This window comes from Zea mays, chromosome 7, assembly GCF_902167145.1.
Source record: "Zea mays cultivar B73 chromosome 7, Zm-B73-REFERENCE-NAM-5.0, whole genome shotgun sequence".
NCBI classification, from domain to species: domain Eukaryota; kingdom Viridiplantae; phylum Streptophyta; class Magnoliopsida; order Poales; family Poaceae; genus Zea; species Zea mays.
The window spans coordinates 109,162,991-109,182,263 of record NC_050102.1 but is presented as its reverse complement, the minus strand read 5'-3'; positions in this window follow the sequence as shown (position 1 = coordinate 109,182,263).

Genomic DNA, 19,273 nt, shown 5'->3' with positions numbered 1-19,273 from the left:
CGACACGGGAGGTAAATCCGTAGATCAAAAGGTATACTGATCGATGATAGGTTCTTTGCTCTATTTATGTGCTTCACGACCAGAGATTATGCTTTCCGTATGCATGTGTGCAAGATTCCAAGCCGATCCTAAGGAAGCTCACCTTAGGGCCGTAAAACAAATCTTGAGATATTTAGTTTATACTCCTAAGTTTGGCCTTTGGTACCCCAGAGGATCCATATTTGATTTAATTGGTTATTCGGATGCCGATTGGGCGGGGTGTAAAATTAATAGAAAGAGCACATCGGGGACTTGCCAGTTCTTGGGAAGGTCTCTGGTGTCTTGGGCTTCAAAGAAGCAAAATTCCGTAGCTCTTTCTATCGCCGAAGCCGAGTATATTGCCGCAGGCCATTGTTGCGTGCAATTGCTTTGGATGAGGCAAACCCTTAGGGACTATGGCTACAAACTAACCAAAGTTCCTCTTCTATGTGATAATGAGAGTGCAATCCGCATGGCGGATAATCCCGTTGAACATAGCCGCACTAAACACATAGCCATTCGGTATCATTTCTTAAGGGATCACCAACAAAAGGGGGATATCGAGATTGCATATTGTCGGGGACCATAATTAGGGGTACCCTCAAGACTCCTAATTCTAAGCTAGTAACTCCCATCAGCATAAAGCTGCAAAGGCCTGATGGGTGCGTCTAAGTCAGGGATCAGTCCATTCAGCGACTCGATCACGCCTCGCCTGAGCCTAGCCTCGGACAAGGGTAGCCGACCCCGGAGGATTTCCGTCTCGCCCGAGGCCCCCCTCCAACGGCGAACATATTTCCGGCTCGCCCGAGGCCCTGCCTTCGCTAAGAAGCAACCCTGACTAAATCGCCGCACCAACCGACCAAGTCGCAGGAACATTTAATGCAAAGGTGGCCTGACACCTTTATCCTGACGCGCGCGCCCCGGCAGAGCCAAAGTGACCGCCGTCACTTCGCCGCTCCACTGACCGGCCTGACAGAAGGACAGCGCCGCCTGCACCACTCTGACTGCGGTGCCATTTGACAGAGTGAGGCTGACAGGCAGTCAGGCCCCGTCGGAGGCACCATAGGAAACTCCGCTCCGCCCGACCCAGGGCTCGGACTCGGGCTAAGTCCCGGAAGACGGCGAACTCCGCTCCGCCCGACCCAGGGCTCGGACTCGGGCTAAGTCCCGGAAGACGGCGAACTCCGCTCCGCCCGACCCAGGGCTCGGACTCGGGCTAAGTCCCGAAAAACGGCGAACTCCGCTCCGCCCAACCCAGGGCTCGGACTCGGGCTAAGTCCCGGAAGACGGCGAACTCCGCTCCGCCCGACCCAGGGCTCGGACTCGGGCTAAGTCCCGGAAGACGACGAACTCCGCTTCGCCCGACCCCAGGGCTCGGACTCCGCCCTGGCCTCAGCCGACGACCTCCGCCTCGCCCGACCCAGGGGCTCGGACTTGGCCTCGGCCACGGAAGACAGACTCGACCTCGGCTTCGGAGGAGCCTCCGCATCGCCCAACCTAGGGCGCAGGCCAGCCACGTCAACAGGAGGCGCCATCATCACCCTACCCCGAGCTGACTCAGGCCACGGGGAACCAGACCGGCGTCCCATCTGGCTAGCTCCGCCAGATAGGCAATGATGGCGCCCCGCATGCTCTGTGACGACGGCGGCTCTCAGCCCCCTTACGGAAGCAAGAAGACGTCAGCAAGGACCCAACCGCTCCGACAGCTATCCCTCCGCCAGGCTCCATCGCTCCTCCGACGGCCACGACATCACACCAGCTGGGTGCCGAAATCTCTCCGGCTGCCACGACGGCATGTACTTAGGGCGCTAGCTCTCCCCCGCTAGACACGTAGCACTCTGCTACACCCCCCATTGTACACCTGGATCCCCTCCTGTAACACCCTGAATTTGGGGGTATAAAATTTCTTTGCTCATATTCACAAATTCAGGTGTTACTTCCCTTTTCTCATCCTTCCCCAATCTTCTCTTTCTCATTTCTATAGAAGAAGAGTGGTTATTTTATTTGTAATTTTAGTCTATTAGCTCAAACTCCAAGGGAGTGTGAATTGTTGCATCTTGTTGAACCCTAGATTTCACTTTTGTTTGGTGCATAATTCTTAGAAAGTCTAATTTGAATTTGTGGCTTATTTGGATTTGAATCAAATAGAGAAAATAAAAAGAAAAGAGAAAACAAATTCCAGAATAAAAGAAAAAGGGAAAAGAAGCCCACTCCCCCCGCCCCCTCGGCCTTTCGGCCCACTAGGCCCATCCCGCGCGCGTGCCTCTCCCCCCCCCCCCCCCCGCGCTCTCTCTGCTCTGGCGGGCCCGCCCGTCAGCGCGGCCGCCTTCCCCGCGCCCGCACCCGCTTTCCCCTCTCTCTCTGCTCGCGGGCCCGGGCTGTCAGCCCCGTCTTCCCCGCGTAACCGCCGCCCGAGCTGCGCGCTGCCGCGGACTCCGCGCCCACGTCGCGCGTGGAGCTCGCAACCGCCCCGCCCCCGGCCACTTGAGCCCAGAACCCCACTCGCCCTCTCCCCCTCCCTCATTTGCGCACCAACAGACCCCTCTCTCACCTCCCCCTCGTTGCGCGCATGCCAGAGCGCCGCCGCCACTAACCATCGCCGCCCGAGCCCGTTTCCCCGTCGCCGTTGGGGCTCCGCCGTGCTCTCTGCCACGGTGAGCTTCGCCTCGACGTCCGCAACCCGGGACGCGCCCCAGTTTCCCCTCCCCCTCTCTATTTCCCTCTGCCCGCGCTCACCCGCCGCCCTCCGTGCCGCCGCAGGGGTCCGCCACCGTCGACCCGGGCCGTCGTCGCGCCATTGCCGCCACCGAGGAGTCCCCGGAGTCCGCCTTGAGGTAAGGAACCTCCCCTGCCCTCTCCCTTCCTCTCTATTGCTCTCTGCTGCGCTTAATTCCTCGTCGGAGTTGATTAACGTCGCCGCCGAGCCGCTTTGCCGTGGACTGCCCCCCTCCGGTGCCCCTGCCCTGACCCAGTCCCCACTGGACGATTCCCCGCGCCCTCCCCAACCTTCCCGGCCGCTCCGGTCGCCCTAAGGACCCGCAGAGCCCCCGTGCCCTCGTCTCCGGCGAGCTTCTCCGCCGCGGGTGCGGCCGCCGCCGTCTCTGCTGGCTGGAGAAGGGGACAGAAGCCAGCCGCCCCATCCCCGCCGTCCATCTCAGATCGGATGGCTCTATTTTAAACAGCCCGAGCCCAATCCTGGCCGCCCACCGGAGATCCAACGGCCCAGGCCCACTTCCCCCACACCCTGCGCCCGCTCTGCCCGCTGGCCCCGCCTGTCAGCCCGCCCGCGCCCGCGCTGCCCGCTGGCCCCGCCTGTCAGCCCGCCCGCGCCCGCTCTGCCCGCTGGCCCCTCCTGTCAGCCGCTCAGGCCGCCGCGCGCTCGCGCGCCCGCCCGCAAATCTAATCCTGCGCGTTGATCTGAGATCCGACGGCCGTAGGAGCCCGATACCCCTTCGCCCGCGCGTTTTCTTAAAGAGACCCCCGGTTTTCTGAAATTTAACCCGCCGTCCCTGGATTCTCACAGTTAGGTCCTCGGACCTTTTATTTAATTCAAAATAAGTATTTAGGGTATATTTTTAACACCTAAACTTGTAAAATTCATAACTTTGTCATATGAACTCCAAATTAGGTGCTTCAAATTGCAAAATGCTCATAGTATTTTTGTCTATCTATTTAAACAATGTTTCCCTGCTGTTTCCATGTCCCAATTAATAGTTGATCATTAGGATAGGATTAAGGTTATTGGAGCCCTATTTGGGATAAATAGAAGATGGTAGACTTTAATAAAAGTTAGAGCACCTAAGTTTATGGACTTAAACACCCAAGTTCAGGGACTTAAAACCATGTAATGATTTAACCCCACCACTGACTTAGACCTGATTAGTGGATGATGAATCACTTTGTATAGTCCTCTACCTTAGACCTAGGGAACACCAGAGTGCCAATCCCTTCTATTATGAACTTGTGTTCTCTCTGCTGCATATGTTTGGTATATTGCTTTTTGTTTGTTATTTCCCAAGTGCATAGTGTGAATGATTACTTTACGTAGACAACGAGCAGTCTGTGTTTCCCGAGGAAGTTGCAGAGGAAGTCCCTGATCAGCAGTTTGGTGAAGGCAAGTGTCCTCTGTCCCATTATGTCCTATTCATTTATAACTTACTACCCCGCATTACTTACTTGAAACCTAAGGATTGACTAGCTTTACACTTTACTTTATCCTTGATGACCTTATGGGCTGTTATGGTTAGCACTCTGCTATTGCCTTAACTTAATCAATGAACATGATGTGACTATTTATGATACTGTTATCCTGATGATGTTGATGATCTGGTGATACTCTAGGGGGCTCAGGCTGTTTCCTGAGCGCCTCTCCGTAAGGACCTGTTCGTTGAGAGACCACCCGGGATAACAGTGCAACCATGAGGGTGAAATGGGATGTCCTTAGCTAATTAATTAGAGGAACTAGAGGTGTAGTTGCTTAGCCGTCGTGCCGTCAATGGGGTCCAGGCACAGTGCTTGCTCTGCCGAGGCTGAGTGCCGAGGTTCTTTCGTTTTGCTCTTTGTTAGTCACTCTCCTGCGGGGAGGGGTACTGTGTTTATCAAACTGGAGAAACCTAACGGGCAGCTATGATCTCTAGGGAATCTTTGTAAAAGCTACGTAGTGATGCCCTGCCGGACCACCTAGGTAGTGGTCAATGGGGATTAGCTCTCCCCGGGTAGAAAGGGAATCATGATTCATGGGTAAAGTGTGCAACCTCTGTAGAGGGTAGTGAAACTGATATATCAGCCGTGCTCACGGTTAAGAGCAGCCTTGGGATCCTCTTTGATTAGAGATACAGATGGTTCGAGATACAAGGATTATGTTATGGTTTTGGTTCGACTATGATGATGTTGTTCCTCGATGAGGAAATGGTTTACGGGTTGGTTAATGCTAAAATCTGGCTTCTACTAATGATAAATACTTGACCAAATAAAAGCAACTGCTTTGACCCTAACCCCACATAAAAGCTAGTCCACCTCAGCCAAACGGGACATTTGCTGAGTACGTTGATGTGTACTCATCCTTGCTTTACCACAAAACACCAGGTTGTCCGCATTGTAACCACTGCTCAGGAGAAGGCGAAGCCATGGAAGGAGACTTCCAGGAGTTCCAGGACTACGACGAATTCTAGGTGTGGGTTGGCGGCAACCCCCAGTCAGCTGCCTGTGAAGGCCTTATCTTTTCTTCGTTTCGCTAGCACTTTGATTTAACTGTTAAGTTGATGACTATGTGGATGTCTATGACTCTATGATGTAATAAGTTAATACTCTTTTATGTTATTATTCGAGCACTGTGCAATAATGTTCATTTATGTAATCGCTGTGTACGTGAGTTCTGATCCTGGCACGTACATAGTTCGCATTCGGTTTGCCTTCCAAAACCGGGTGTGACATAAGTGGTATCAAAGCCGTGCTGACTGTAGGACCGCTGACCTAGAGTAGCACTGGTCATACTAAGGACTATTGACCTTCCCTCTCACCTTGACCTCTGATGTTACTTCAAAAGTCGGTCACCTCGACCAACCCTATGTTTTACTACATATATATACTATATTATACCTTGTTAAAATTTTTATCTTATTCTGTCTATGGTTTATTCACTTGCCATATTAGTTCTGTTCTTACTCTTGTGCTTACGGTGTCTTTTGTAGATGGCTCGTCTTAGACACACTGCACGTAAGTCGGTGATTCCTTTCCTGCCGTCTCGACTTGCGGAGCGTCCTCTGCGCCGCACCGTGTCCGGTCAGTCGAGTCACCTGGAGAGACTGCACCACCGCCTGCGTGAGGAGCAGGAACGCCGGCGCCAGCACAGAGAGTAGCAGGGCTCTTCCTCCTCACCCCAGCAGGAGGTGGAGTCCGTGAGGCGCCGTTCCTCTGTTGCCCAGTTGGAGGCGCCCCCTGCACCACCGCGGGACGCCCCGGCTGTTGGAGGAGCTACTGGAGGAGGTCCTGGAGGAGACCCCGACGACGACGACTCAGACCACAGCATGGAGTCTTCTGAGCCGCAGGAGGCGGAAGGATGGGTCGCCCGACCCATCACCCGTGACGCCGCTCGCGGTTGTCACTTCCACGACGCACTCGACACCTTGCTGCGCCAGGCTTTCGACCGGCACACCTGGTCGATCGAGTATCGTTGTGTAGTCTACCAGCACAGTCGCGGGAGGTACCCGGACCACTGGGAGGCTACCTGCCTAGTTCGCCGTCCGGAGGATGATCTCCGGGGAGCAGAGGCCGTTTCGGAGCACTACTCCATCTCCGAGAGGGACACTTCAGAGGCGGCTATGCAGGATGCAGCACGACGTGCACTCTCCCAGTACTGTTCTTTGTTCGGTGGGGTGGCCGACGGTCTTAACCTTCGGTACTACCCCCGCCGCCCTACTGGCAGCACAGAGAGTGTGGTTGTCTCACCTGTTGGTGAGGCTAACCCTAGGTTGAGCAGCACAGTCAACCTAGTCGCAGTGCTTAACACTGAGCTGGATCACTCTCTGGACGAGCTAAGCAGGGCTCGAACAGAGATTGTGGAGTTGCGTGCTGAGCTGGAAGAGCGCCATCACCAGGAGGGTGGTTCCCCCGCTCCTGTTGGGACTCAGCACCCTTACCGCTCGCCACCACGTGGTCACCACACTTATGGTTCCCCTGCCTGTAAGACCAGGATAGATCTGGATCCTTAGATCGTTAGCGTCGGAGTTTGTAATAATTCTTAAGTCGGATGTCTCAGTCTTAGATAGTTAGTTTAGTTTGCTTATCAGTTGCTTCCATTTAGCTTAGTTTGCTTATCAGTTGCTTACATGCTTGTTATGATGAACTTGTGCTGGATTTGAATCTTTGTAATGACTGTTGCCAACCTGTGGGTTTCTCCTGCAGTTTGGCCTAGCTATAATGTTAATGAAGTCAGTTATTTAGTTGGGAAGCCATTTACTTCTACTTTCCTTTCTATCTGAGAAGCTGTGTTGAATCATGATGAGGATCAGTGAAGCTCTTTGTTCACTCAGTGTCATGAAGAATTCTGTATTCCCTTTTCTTATGCTGAAGGATTGTAAGATCAATGCTGATGTATGAATGTCTTCCACAGATGTCTGACAACAGGCGCCGATGCAACAGGCGTGCTCAGCAAGAGTAGCATGACCAGCAGGAGGAACATCAGAGGCAGCCTCCCCCACCACCCCCAATGACAGTGGAGCAGATGTCCTTGATGCAGACTCAGGCAGTGCAGGCCATTGGGCAGACTCTGGCAGCCATGCAGCAGGCTCAACAGCAACCCCAACCCCAATTGCAAGTGCAGATGCCCCAGATGCCACGGGATAAGCGTGGCGAGTTCATGAGAGGGCACCCTCCTACCTTCGCCCATTCTGCTGACCCCATGGATGCAGAAGACTGGCTGCGCGCAGTGGAAAGGGAACTGCGCACCGCCCAATGTGACGACAGGGAGAAGGTTCTGTATGGTCCCCGCCAGCTGAGGGGAGCAGCCCAGTCCTGGTGGGAGTCCTACCTCGCCACACATGCTGACCCTGAAGCCATCACCTGGGAAGAATTCAGCGAGAGTTTCCGCAGGTACCATGTGCCGGAGGGACTGATGATCGTGAAGAAGGAGGAGTTTCTGGCTCTGAAGCAGGGACCCCTGTCTGTTAGTGAATACAGAGACAAGTTTCTGCAGCTGTCTCGTTATGCACCTGAGGATGTCAACACCGATGCTAAAAGGCAGTACAGGTTCATGAGGGGTTTGGTGGATCCCCTGCATTACCAGCTGATGAATCACACCTTCCCCACCTTCCAGCACCTGATCGATAGGGCAGTTATGACTGAAAAGAAGCGTAAGGATATGGAAGATCGGAAGCGCAAGATGAGTGGACCCCAGTCCGGAAGCATCAGCCGCCCCCGTTTCTCAGGCGGTTCATCTCAGCAAGGCAGGCCTGGTCACTCACAGGGATACCAGAATCAGAATCAGCGTCCGTACCAGCAACAGTCTCAAAGGCAGTACCCACAGCGGCAGCAGTATCGTCAGAACAGCCAGGAGGGAGGTAATCAGTATCAGAAGCAGAACAACCAGGCACCTCGCCTTCCTGCCCCAGCAGCAAATCAGAGCAACCAAGCAGCCCCAGCACAAGGAGGAGGCAGAGGATGTTTCCACTGTGGAGATCAAGGTCACTGGGCGATGCAGTGCCCGAAGAAGATGGCGCAGCAGCAGACCAACCCCAATGCTCCAACAAGGCAAAGTGTACTGCAGCCGGCAGCAGGCAATCGTAGCCAAGCGTACAACCGTGGAAAGGTGAACCACTTGGAGGCCGAAGCAATCCAGGATGCACCAGATGTGGCAGTAGGTATGTTCTCAGTCGAATCTCATCCCGCAAAAGTGCTATTTGATACTGGTGCAACTCATTCATTTGTCACTGCAACCTGGGTAGAATTGCATAACATCTCAGTAGAGGCAATGATGCCGCCCATGAGGATTAATTCGGTTGGTGGCAAGGTGCAAACAGATAAAATATGCTCAAATGTAAGGGTGGAAATAAGGGGGATAGGGTTCCCAAGTGATCTAATAGTAATAGACACCCTTGGGGTAGATATCATCCTAGGGATGAATTGGTTAATGAAGTATGAAGCAAATGTTAGTTGTGACAAGAGGACCGTAACATTGAAGTCCCCGTCAGGAGAAGAGGTAGTGGCCGAGCTAAGGATGCCTAAATCAGCGGAGGGAGATTGTCACCAGATTTCAGTTGACAGTAAGGAGCCCAACCCGCTCGAGGCTATCAAGGTTGTGTCGGACTTTCCGGATGTGTTTCCCGAGGAGCTAACGGGCATGCCACCCGAGAGAAAGGTTGAATTTGCCATAGAGCTTATCCCTGGTACCGCCCCCATTTCCAAAAGAGCCTATCGAGTGTCTGGACCAGAATTGGTGGAACTCAAGAAGCAGATTGACGAGCTGTTAGAAAAGGGTTACATCAGGCCAAGCACCTCGCCTTGGGCCGCTCCAGTGTTGTTTGTAGAGAAGAAAGATGGTACCAAAAGGATGTGCATAGACTACAGAGCCTTGAATGAAGTCACTGTCAAGAACAAGTACCCCCTGCCAAGGATAGAAGATTTGTTCGACCAGCTCAGAGGTGCCAGCGTATTCTCGAAGATAGATCTGAGATCAGGTTACCATCAACTCAGAATCCGACCCTCGGACATACCGAAGACAGCATTCATCACCAAGTACGGGTTATATGAATTCACAGTTATGTCCTTTGGTTTGACAAATGCGCCAGCCTTCTTTATGTATCTGATGAACAGCGTGTTCATGGACTATCTGGACAAGTTTGTGGTAGTGTTCATCGATGATATTCTCATATACTCTCAAAGTGAGGAAGATCATGTGGAGCATTTGAAGATGGTATTGCAAAGACTTCGAGAGCATCAGTTGTATGCCAAGCTGGGCAAATGCGAGTTCTGGATTCATGAAGTCTTATTTCTGGGTCACATCATAAATCAAGATGGGTTAGCAGTGGATCCAAAGAAAGTAGCAGATATCTTGAACTGGAAAGCACCGAAGGATGTTCGCGGGATCAAGAGCTTCATCGGAATGGCCGGATACTATAGGCGTTTCATTGAAGGCTTCTCAAAAATTGCTAGACCAATGACAGCGTTACTAGCAAAGAAAGTTGAGTTTAAGTGGACCCAAAAGTGTCAAGAAGCATTTGAAGAACTGAAGAATAGATTGACTACAGCTCCTGTGTTAGTCCTGCCTGATGTTCACAAGTCATTCTCAGTGTATTGAGACGCTTCTTACACCGGATTGGGATGTGTGCTAATGCAAGAAGGAAGAGTTGTAGCATACTCATCTCGACAGCTGAAGATCCATGAGAAAAATTATCCCACACATGACCTGGAGTTGGCAGCAGTGGTTCATGCTTTAAAGACCTGGAGACATTACCTGTATGGGCAGAAGTGCGACATCTACACAGATCATAAAAGTCTAAAATACATATTCACCCAGTCAGAGTTAAACATGCGGCAGCGAAGATGGTTGGAATTGATCAAAGACTATGAGTTGGAGATACATTACCATCCAGGCAAAGCCAATGTTGTTGCAGATGCTCTGAGCAGGAAGAGTCAAGTCAATATGTTGGCCACGTGCCCGATGCCGTATGAGTTAGCCAAGGAGTTTGACAGACTGAGCCTCGGTTTCCTGAACAGTACGCAAGGAGTAACAGTGGAATTAGAGCCCACCCTAGAGCGGGAGATCAAAGAAGGGCAGAAGGATGACGAAAACATCAACAAGATCTGGCAGCTGATCTTAGAAGGAAGAGGCAAAGACTTTCGAGAGGATGAAGAGGGAGTAATATGGTTCAAGGACCGGTTGTGTGTCCCTGACCTCAAACCTATTCGGGAGCTAATCCTCAAGGAAGCTCATGAGACAGCCTACTCCATACACCCTGGAAGTGAAAAGATGTATCAGGATTTAAAAAGGAGATTTTGGTGGTATGGCATGAAAAGAGAAATCGCAGAATATGTCGCCATCTGTGATAGCTGTCAAAGAACCAAAGCAGAGCATCAAAGGCCCGCCGGATTGTTGCAGCCATTGCGGATTCCTCAGTGGAAGTGGGATGAGATTTTATAGTTGGCCTACCTCGTACCCGGGCCGGCTATGATTCCATCTGGGTGGTTGTGGACCGCTTAACAAAGGTGGCCCACTTTATACCTGTGAAGACAACGTACACCGGAGCAACGTTAGCTGAGTTATACATGTCACGGATAGTCTGCCTTCATGGTGTGCCGAAGAAGATAGTGTCAGATCGAGGAACGCAGTTCACCTCTCATTTTTGGCAGCAGCTACAAGAAGCTTTGGGCACGCATTTGAACTTCAGCTCGGCTTATCACCCGCAGACAGACGGTCAGACTGAAAGAACTAATCAGATCCTAGAAGATATGCTGAGAGCCTGTGCGTTGCAAGACAAGTCAGGATGGGACAAAAGGTTACCTTATGCAGAATTCTCCTACAACAATAGTTACCAGGCCAGCTTGAAGATGTCACCATTTCAGGCACTCTATGGGCGGAGTTGCAGGACTCCGCTGCACTGGGACCAGCCTGGAGAGAGACAGGTATTTGGCCCCGACATCATACTTGAAGCCGAAGAGAATATCAAAATGGTTCGGGAGAACCTGAAGATAGCACAATCAAGGCAGCGAAGCTATGCGGACCGAAGGAGAAGAGAACTGAGTTTTGAAGTGGGAGATTACGTCTATCTGAAGGTGTCACCTATCAGGGGAGTCAGAAGGTTCGGAGTTATAGGCAAGTTAGCACCCCGGTACGTTGGACCATACCAGATCCAAGCCAAGCGTGGAGAAGTGGCCTACCAGCTCAACCTACCAGAAAGTTTGTCGGCAGTGCACAATGTGTTCCATGTGTCCCAACTGAAGAAGTGTCTGCGAGTACCAGAAGAACAGTTGCCAGTGGAGGGTTTGGAAGTCCAAGAGGATTTGACCTACATAGAGAAGCCAACGCAGATTCTGGAGTTTGCAGACAGAGTCACCCGGAGGAACACCATCAGAATGTGCAAAGTCAGATGGGGTCACCACTCGGAGGAAGAAGCAACCTGGGAACGAGAAGATGATCTGAAGGCCAAATACCCTGAACTCTTTGCTGACCAACCTTGAATCTCGGGGCGAGATTCTTTTAAGGGGGATAGGTTTGTAACACCCTGAATTTGGGGGTATAAAATTTCTTTGCTCATATTCACAAATTCAGGTGTTACATCCCTTTTCTCATCCTTCCCCAATCTTCTCTTTCTCATTTCTATAGAAGAAGAGTGGTTATTTTATTTGTAATTTTAGTCTATTAGCTCAAACTCCAAGGGAGTGTGAATTGTTGCATCTTGTTGAACCCTAGATTTCACTTTTGTTTGGTGCATAATTCTTAGAAAGTCTAATTTGAATTTGTGGCTTATTTGGATTTGAATCAAATAGAGAAAATAAAAAGAAAAGAGAAAACAAATTCCAGAATAAAAGAAAAAGGGAAAAGAAGCCCACTCCCCCCGCCCCCTCGGCCTTTCGGCCCACTAGGCCCATCCCCCGCGCGCGCCTCTTCCCCCCCCCCCCCCCCCCCCGCGCTCTCTCTGCTCTGGCGGGCCCGCCCGTCAGCGCGGCCGCCTTCCCCGCGCCCGCACCCGCTTTCCCCTCTCTCTCTGCTCGCGGGCCCGGGCTGTCAGCCCCGTCTTCCCCGCGTAACCGCCGCCCGAGCTGCGCGCTGCCGCGGACTCCGCGCCCACGTCGCGCGTGGAGCTCGCAACCGCCCCGCCCCCGGCCACTTGAGCCCAGAACCCCACTCGCCCTCTCCCCCTCCCTCATTTGCGCACCAACAGACCCCTCTCTCACCTCCCCCTCGTTGCGCGCATGCCAGAGCGCCGCCGCCACTAACCATCGCCGCCCGAGCCCGTTTCCCCGTCGCCGTTGGAGCTCCGCCGTGCTCTCTGCCACGGTGAGCTTCGCCTCGACGTCCGCAACCCGGGACGCGCCCCAGTTTCCCCTCCCCCTCTCTATTTCCCTCTGCCCGCGCTCACCCGCCGCCCTCCGTGCCGCCGCAGGGGTCCGCCACCGTCGACCCGGGCCGTCGTCGCGCCATTGCCGCCACCGAGGAGTCCCCGGAGTCCGCCTTGAGGTAAGGAACCTCCCCTGCCCTCTCCCTTCCTCTCTATTGCTCTCTGCTGCGCTTAATTCCTCGTCGGAGTTGATTAACGCCGCCGCCGAGCCGCTTTGCCGTGGACTACCCCCCTCTGGTGCCCCTGCCCCGACCCAGTCCCCACCGGACGATTCCCCGCGCCCTCCCCAACTTTCCTGGCCGCTCCGGTCGCCCTAAGGACCCGCAGAGCCCCCGCGCCCTCGTCTCCGACGAGCTTCTCCGCCGCGGGTGCGGCCGCCGCCGTCTCTGCTGGCTGGAGAAGGGGACAGAAGCCAGCCGCCCCATCCCCGTCGTCCATCTCAGATCGGATGGCTCTATTTTAAACAGCCCGAGCCTAATCATGGCCGCCCACCGGAGATCCAACGGCCCAGGCCCACTTCCCCCACACCCCGCGCCCGCTCTGCCCGCTGGCCCCGCCTGTCAGCCCGCCCGCGCCCGCGCTGCCCGCTGGCCCCGCCTGTCAGCCCGCCCGCGCTCGCTCTGCCCGCTGGCCCCGCCTGTCAGCCGCTCAGGCCGCCGCGCGCTCGCGCGCCCGCCCGCGGATCTAATCCTGCGCGTTGATCTGAGATCCGACGGCCGTAGGAGCCCGATACCCCTTCGCCCGCGCGTTTTCTTAAAGAGACCCCCGGTTTTCTGAAATTTAACCCGCCGTCCCTGGATTCTCACAGTTAGGTCCTCGGACCTTTTATTTAATTCAAAATAAGTATTTAGGGTATATTTTTAACCCCTAAACTTGTAAAATTCATAACTTTGTCATATGAACTCCAAATTAGGTGCTTCAAATTGCAAAATGCTCATAGTATTTTTGTCTATCTATTTAAACAATGTTTCTCTGCTGTTTCCATGTCCCAATTAATAGTTGATCATTAGGATAGGATTAAGGTTATTGGAGCCCTATTTGGGATAAATAGAAGATGGTAGACTTTAATAAAAGTTAGAGCACCTAAGTTTATGGACTTAAACACCCAAGTTCAGGGACTTAAAACCATGTAATGATTTAACCCCACCACTGACTTAGACCTGATTAGTGGATGATGAATCACTTTGTATAGTCCTCTACCTTAGACCTAGGGAACACCAGAGTGCCAATCCCTTCTATTATGAACTTGTGTTCTCTCTGCTGCATATGTTTGGTATATTGCTTTTTGTTTGTTATTTCCCAAGTGCATAGTGTGAATGATTACTTTACGTAGACAACGAGCAGTCTGTGTTTCCCGAGGAAGTTGCAGAGGAAGTCCCTGATCAGTAGTTTGGTGAAGGCAAGTGTCCTCTGTCCCATTATGTCCTATTCATTTATAACTTACTACCCCGCATTACTTACTTGAAACCTAAGGATTGACTAGCTTTACACTTTACTTTATCCTTGATGACCTTATGGGCTGTTATGGTTAGCACTCTGCTATTGCCTTAACTTAATCAATGAACATGATGTGACTATTTATGATACTGTTATCCTGATGATGTTGATGATCTGGTGATACTCTAGGGGGCTCAGGCTGTTTCCTGAGCGCCTCTCCGTAAGGACCTGTTCGTTGAGAGACCACCCGGGATAACAGTGCAACCATGAGGGTGAAATGGGATGCCCTTAGCTAATTAATTAGAGGAACTAGAGGTGTAGTTGCTTAGCCGTCGTGCCGTCAATGGGGTCCAGGCACAATGCTTGCTCTGCCGAGGCTGAGTGCCGAGGTTCTTTCGTTTTGCTCTTTGTTAGTCACTCTCCTGCGGGGAGGGGTACTGTGTTTATCAAACTGGAGAAACCTAACGGGCAGCTATGATCTCTAGGGAATCTTTGTAAAAGCTATGTAGTGATGCCCTGCCGGACCACCTAGGTAGTGGTCAATGGGGATTAGCTCTCCCCGGGTAGAAAGGGAATCATAACTCATGGGTAAAGTGTGCAACCTCTGCAGAGGGTAGTGAAACTGATATATCAGCCGTGCTCACGGTTAAGAGCAGCCTTGGGATCCTCTTTGATTAGAGATACAGATGGTTCGAGATACAAGGATTATGTTATGGTTTTGGTTCGACTATGATGATGTTGTTCCTCGATGAGGAAATGGTTTACGGGTTGGTTAATGCTAAAATCTGGCTTCTACTAATGATAAATACTTGACCAAATAAAAGCAACTGCTTTGACCCTAACCCCACATAAAAGCTAGTCCACCTCAGCCAAACGAGACATTTGCTGAGTACGTTGATGTGTACTCATCCTTGCTTTACCACAAAACACCAGGTTGTCCACATTGTAACCACTGCTCAGGAGAAGGCGAAGCCGTGGAAGGAGACTTCCAGGAGTTCCAGGACTACGACGAATTCTAGGTGTGGGTTGGCGGCAACCCCCAGTCAGCTGCCTGTGAAGGCCTTATCTTTTCTGCGTTTCGCTAGCACTTTGATTTAACTGTTAAGTTGATGACTATGTGGATGTCTATGACTCTATGATGTAATAAGTTAATACTCTTTTATGTTATTATTCGAGCACTGTGCAATGATGTTCATTTATGTAATCGCTGTGTACGTGAGTTCTGATCCTGGCACGTACATAGTTCGCATTCGGTTTGCCTTCCAAAACCGGGTGTGACACCTCCTTACGCTTATAAAAGGAAGGACCAGGGCCCTCTTAGAGAGGGTTGGCCGCGCGGGGACGAGGACGAGTCAGGTGCTCGCTTGGGGCCGCTCGCTCCCTCTCCCGCGTGGACGCTTGTAACCCCCTACTGCAAGCGCACCCGACCTGGGCGCGGGACGAACACGAAGGCCGCGGGATTCCCACCTCTCTCACACCGGTCTCCGGCTGCCTCGCTCTCCCCCCTTCGCGCTCGCCCTCGCGCTCAACCCATCTGGGCTGGGGCACGCGGCGACACTCACTCGTCGGCCCAGGGACCCCCCGGTCTCGAAACGCCGACACATATATTAACACCAAAGAACAATTAGCCGATATCTTTACCAAGCCACTAGATGAACAAACATTTAACAAACTTAGGCATGAGCTAAATATTCTTGATTCTCGGAATTTCTTTTGATGTTTTGCACACATAGCTCATTAATATACCTTTGATCATGTCTCTTTTATATGCTATGACTAATGTGTTTTCAAGTGTATTTCAAACCAAGTCATAGATTGAAAGGGAATTGGAGTCTTCGGCGAAGACAAAGGCTTCCACTCAACTTCATCAAATTACTCACCCTTCGCTGTCGCTCTACACCACTCTCCAACTTTGGTATAATCTTCACTCATATGTTATTCACCATAGGGAGGTTTCAAAGGGCTTATATTTCACTCTAGTATCCGTTTTTGGCGATTCATGCCAAAGGGGAGAAAGTATTAGCCCAAAGCAAAAGGACCGCACCACCACTTATTTTCAAAAATTTGAGTTAAGAAAAGATTTTTCAATTGGTGATCTTTCAATCGGTATCTTATTTTTGATAGAATTTCAAATTGGTACAACCTCTTCAAAACTAATATCTAAAACCCTCTTGAATACTAAGAGGAGGATTTGATTGAGGGGGAGTTTTGTTTAGTCAAAGGAAAAGCATTTGAAACAGGGGGAGCAAATTTCAAAACTTGAAAATACTTCTCAAAATCTTATTCACTTACCTTTGACTATTTGCAAAAAGACTTTGAAAAGAATTTACAAAAGAATTTGCTAAAACAAAACATGTGGTGCAAGCGTGCTCCAAAATGTTAAAAATAAAGAAATCAATCCATGCGCATCTTATGAGAATTTATTGGTTCAATTCTTAGTATCCTTTGCACTTACATTATGCAAACTAGTTCAATTATGCACTTCTATATTTGCTTTGGTTTGTGTTGGCATCAATCACCAAAAAGGGGGAGATTGAAAGGGAAATAGGCTTACACCTTTTCCTAATTGGTTTTGGTGGTTGAATTGCCCAACACAAATAATTGGACTAACTAGATTGTTCTAGATTATGAGTTCTACAGGTGCCAAAGGTTCACAACAAACCAATAAAAAGACCGAAAAAGGATTCAAATATAGAGAGCAAAAGTCAGCCGAAGTGTGCCCTGGTCTGGCACACCACTCTGTCCGGTGTGCCACCAGACAGTGTCCGGTGCACCACCGGACAATGTCCGGTGCACCAGGGACTCCAACTCCGAACTGCTCACCTTCGGGAATTCTGGAGGCCGCTCCGCTATAATTCACCGGACTGTTCAGTGTAGCACCGGACAGTGTCCGGTGGCGCACCGAACTGTCCAGTGTGCCAGTGGAGCAACGGCTACTTACGCGCCAACGGTCGCCTGCAGAAGGCATTAAATGCGCTACAGTGCGCGCCAGAGTCAGAGCAGAGCCAGATGGCGCACCGGACACTGAACAGTGCCAAAAGACAGAAGCTCCAACGGTCGGAATCCAATGGCCAGGTGACGTGGCAGGCGCACCGGACAGTGTCCGGTGCGCCATGCGACAGCAGTCTTCACCAAACGACTAGTTTGGTGGTTGGGGCTATAAATAACCCAACCACCCACCATTCATTGCATCCAAGTTTTTACACTTCCTACACCTTACAAGAGCTATAGCATTCAATACAAGACACACCAAAGAGATCAAATCCTCTCCAAGTCCAAAGATCATTCCCAATCAAATAGTGACTAGTGAGAGAGTGACTTGTGTTCATTTGAGCTCTTATGCTTGGATTGCTTCTTTTTCTCATTCTTTCTTGTGATCAACTCAATTGTAACCGAGGCAAGAGACACCAATTGTGTGGTGGTCCTTGCGGTGACTTTGTGTCCCGTTTGATTGAGAAGAGCAGCTCACTCGGTCTAAATGACCGTTTGAGAGAGGGAAATGGTTGAAAGAGACCCGGTCTTTGTGACCACCTCAACGGGGAGTAGGTTTGCAAGAACCAAACCTCGATAAAACAAATCATCATGTCTCACTCTTTATTTGCCCACGATTTGTTTTTCACCCTCTCTCTCGGACTCGTTCATATTTCTAACGCTAACCCGGCTTGTAGTTGTGCTTAAGTTCATAAATTTCAGATTCGCCCTATTCACCCCCCTCTAGGCGACTTTCAATTAGTTAAGCCGAACAACATGACTGTGAATTCATATAGACCATATCGGGTAGAGAAAGTCATCTTGGGAATATCAGATGGCCTAATCTTCATTTGATGGTAGCCCGACCTAGGGTCAATCTTAGAAAACACCCTAGCACCTCTCATCTGATCAAATAAGTCGTCAATACGAGGTAACATGTTCTTGTTCTTCACAGTAACATCATTAGGTGATCTATAGTCCACACACATCCGTTGTGACCCATCCTTCTTCTGTACAAACAGTACCGGTGCTCCCCAAGGTGAGGAACTAGAACGAATGTACCTAGCCTCATGTAACTCAGTTAGTTGCTTCTTAAGTTCTTTTAACTCTTTTATGGACATCCTATATGGGCATTTAGAAATAGGAGAAGTCCCAGGTAAGAGATCAATGACAAACTCAACTTCCCTATCTGGTGGCCTCCCTGGTAACTCCTCTGGAAAGACATCTGGAAAATCCCTAACCACACAGATGTTGTCACCAACAAACTTCCCATCTACTAAGAATACCACACATCTGGTAGAGGTAGTTACTGTAATTTCAACTTCAAATCTTTCTCCTTTAGGGCTGGTGAGTTCTACAACACCCCTACCACATTGTATAACAACCTTTGCCTTTCTTAACCATGACATACCAAGGATCAGATCTATACTGCTTTCCTCTAATACTATAGGGGTAGCCCAAAATTCTTTTCCCATAATTGTCAATGTCAATCTATGTGTCATATAGTTTGCCTCAACAGGTCCTTTAGGTGTAATTACTACCATTGGTGTTTTCATATTTTCCAGTGGTAACTCATCTGTGTTGGCATATCGAGTAGACATAAATAAATGTGTAGCACCAGAATCAAATAATATTGTTACAGGAATTGCATTAATATAAAACATACCAAGTGTGATGTCAGCTCCTTCAGGAGTAGCATAAGCGCTGACTTGATTAACCCCGGCAATAGAGAAACCCTTGCCAAGAGTCTATCGCTTGTTCTGAGCTGGTGCACTGGAATTCCCCGTCGGACAAGCATTTGCAGAATGCCCAACCTGACTGCACTTGAAGCATGTAGGGCCGGTCTTCTGTCCTGTAGGCCTCGTCGGGGTGCCAGTGGGGGCAGCCTAACGAGTGTGGGGTGTCTATGGAGTCCCCTGTGGAACGTACTGAGCTGGACGTGGTCCTCCTCCTGGACGAGCTGGTGTACCCTAGGGCGGAACGTAGCGAGGACAAATACTGATGCTACCCTGCCCCTGGACAATGGCCTTCCTCTTCAAGTCTCCTAGTTGAACATGCTTGTGTTCAATAGCTAGAGCTTTATCAAGCAGCCTCTAAAATGATGGAAATAGGGCTGGACAAAAAACTCATGGCTCGGTAACTCGCTCGACTCGACTCATTAGTGACTCGACTCGACTCGGTTCGTTTAAAATGAGTCACGAGCTGAGCTAACAAATTAACTCGGTTCTTAATGAGTCAAACTCGAGCTGGCTTGTGAGTTACTCGCGAGCCAAACAAGTTGTGCAAATCTGCAA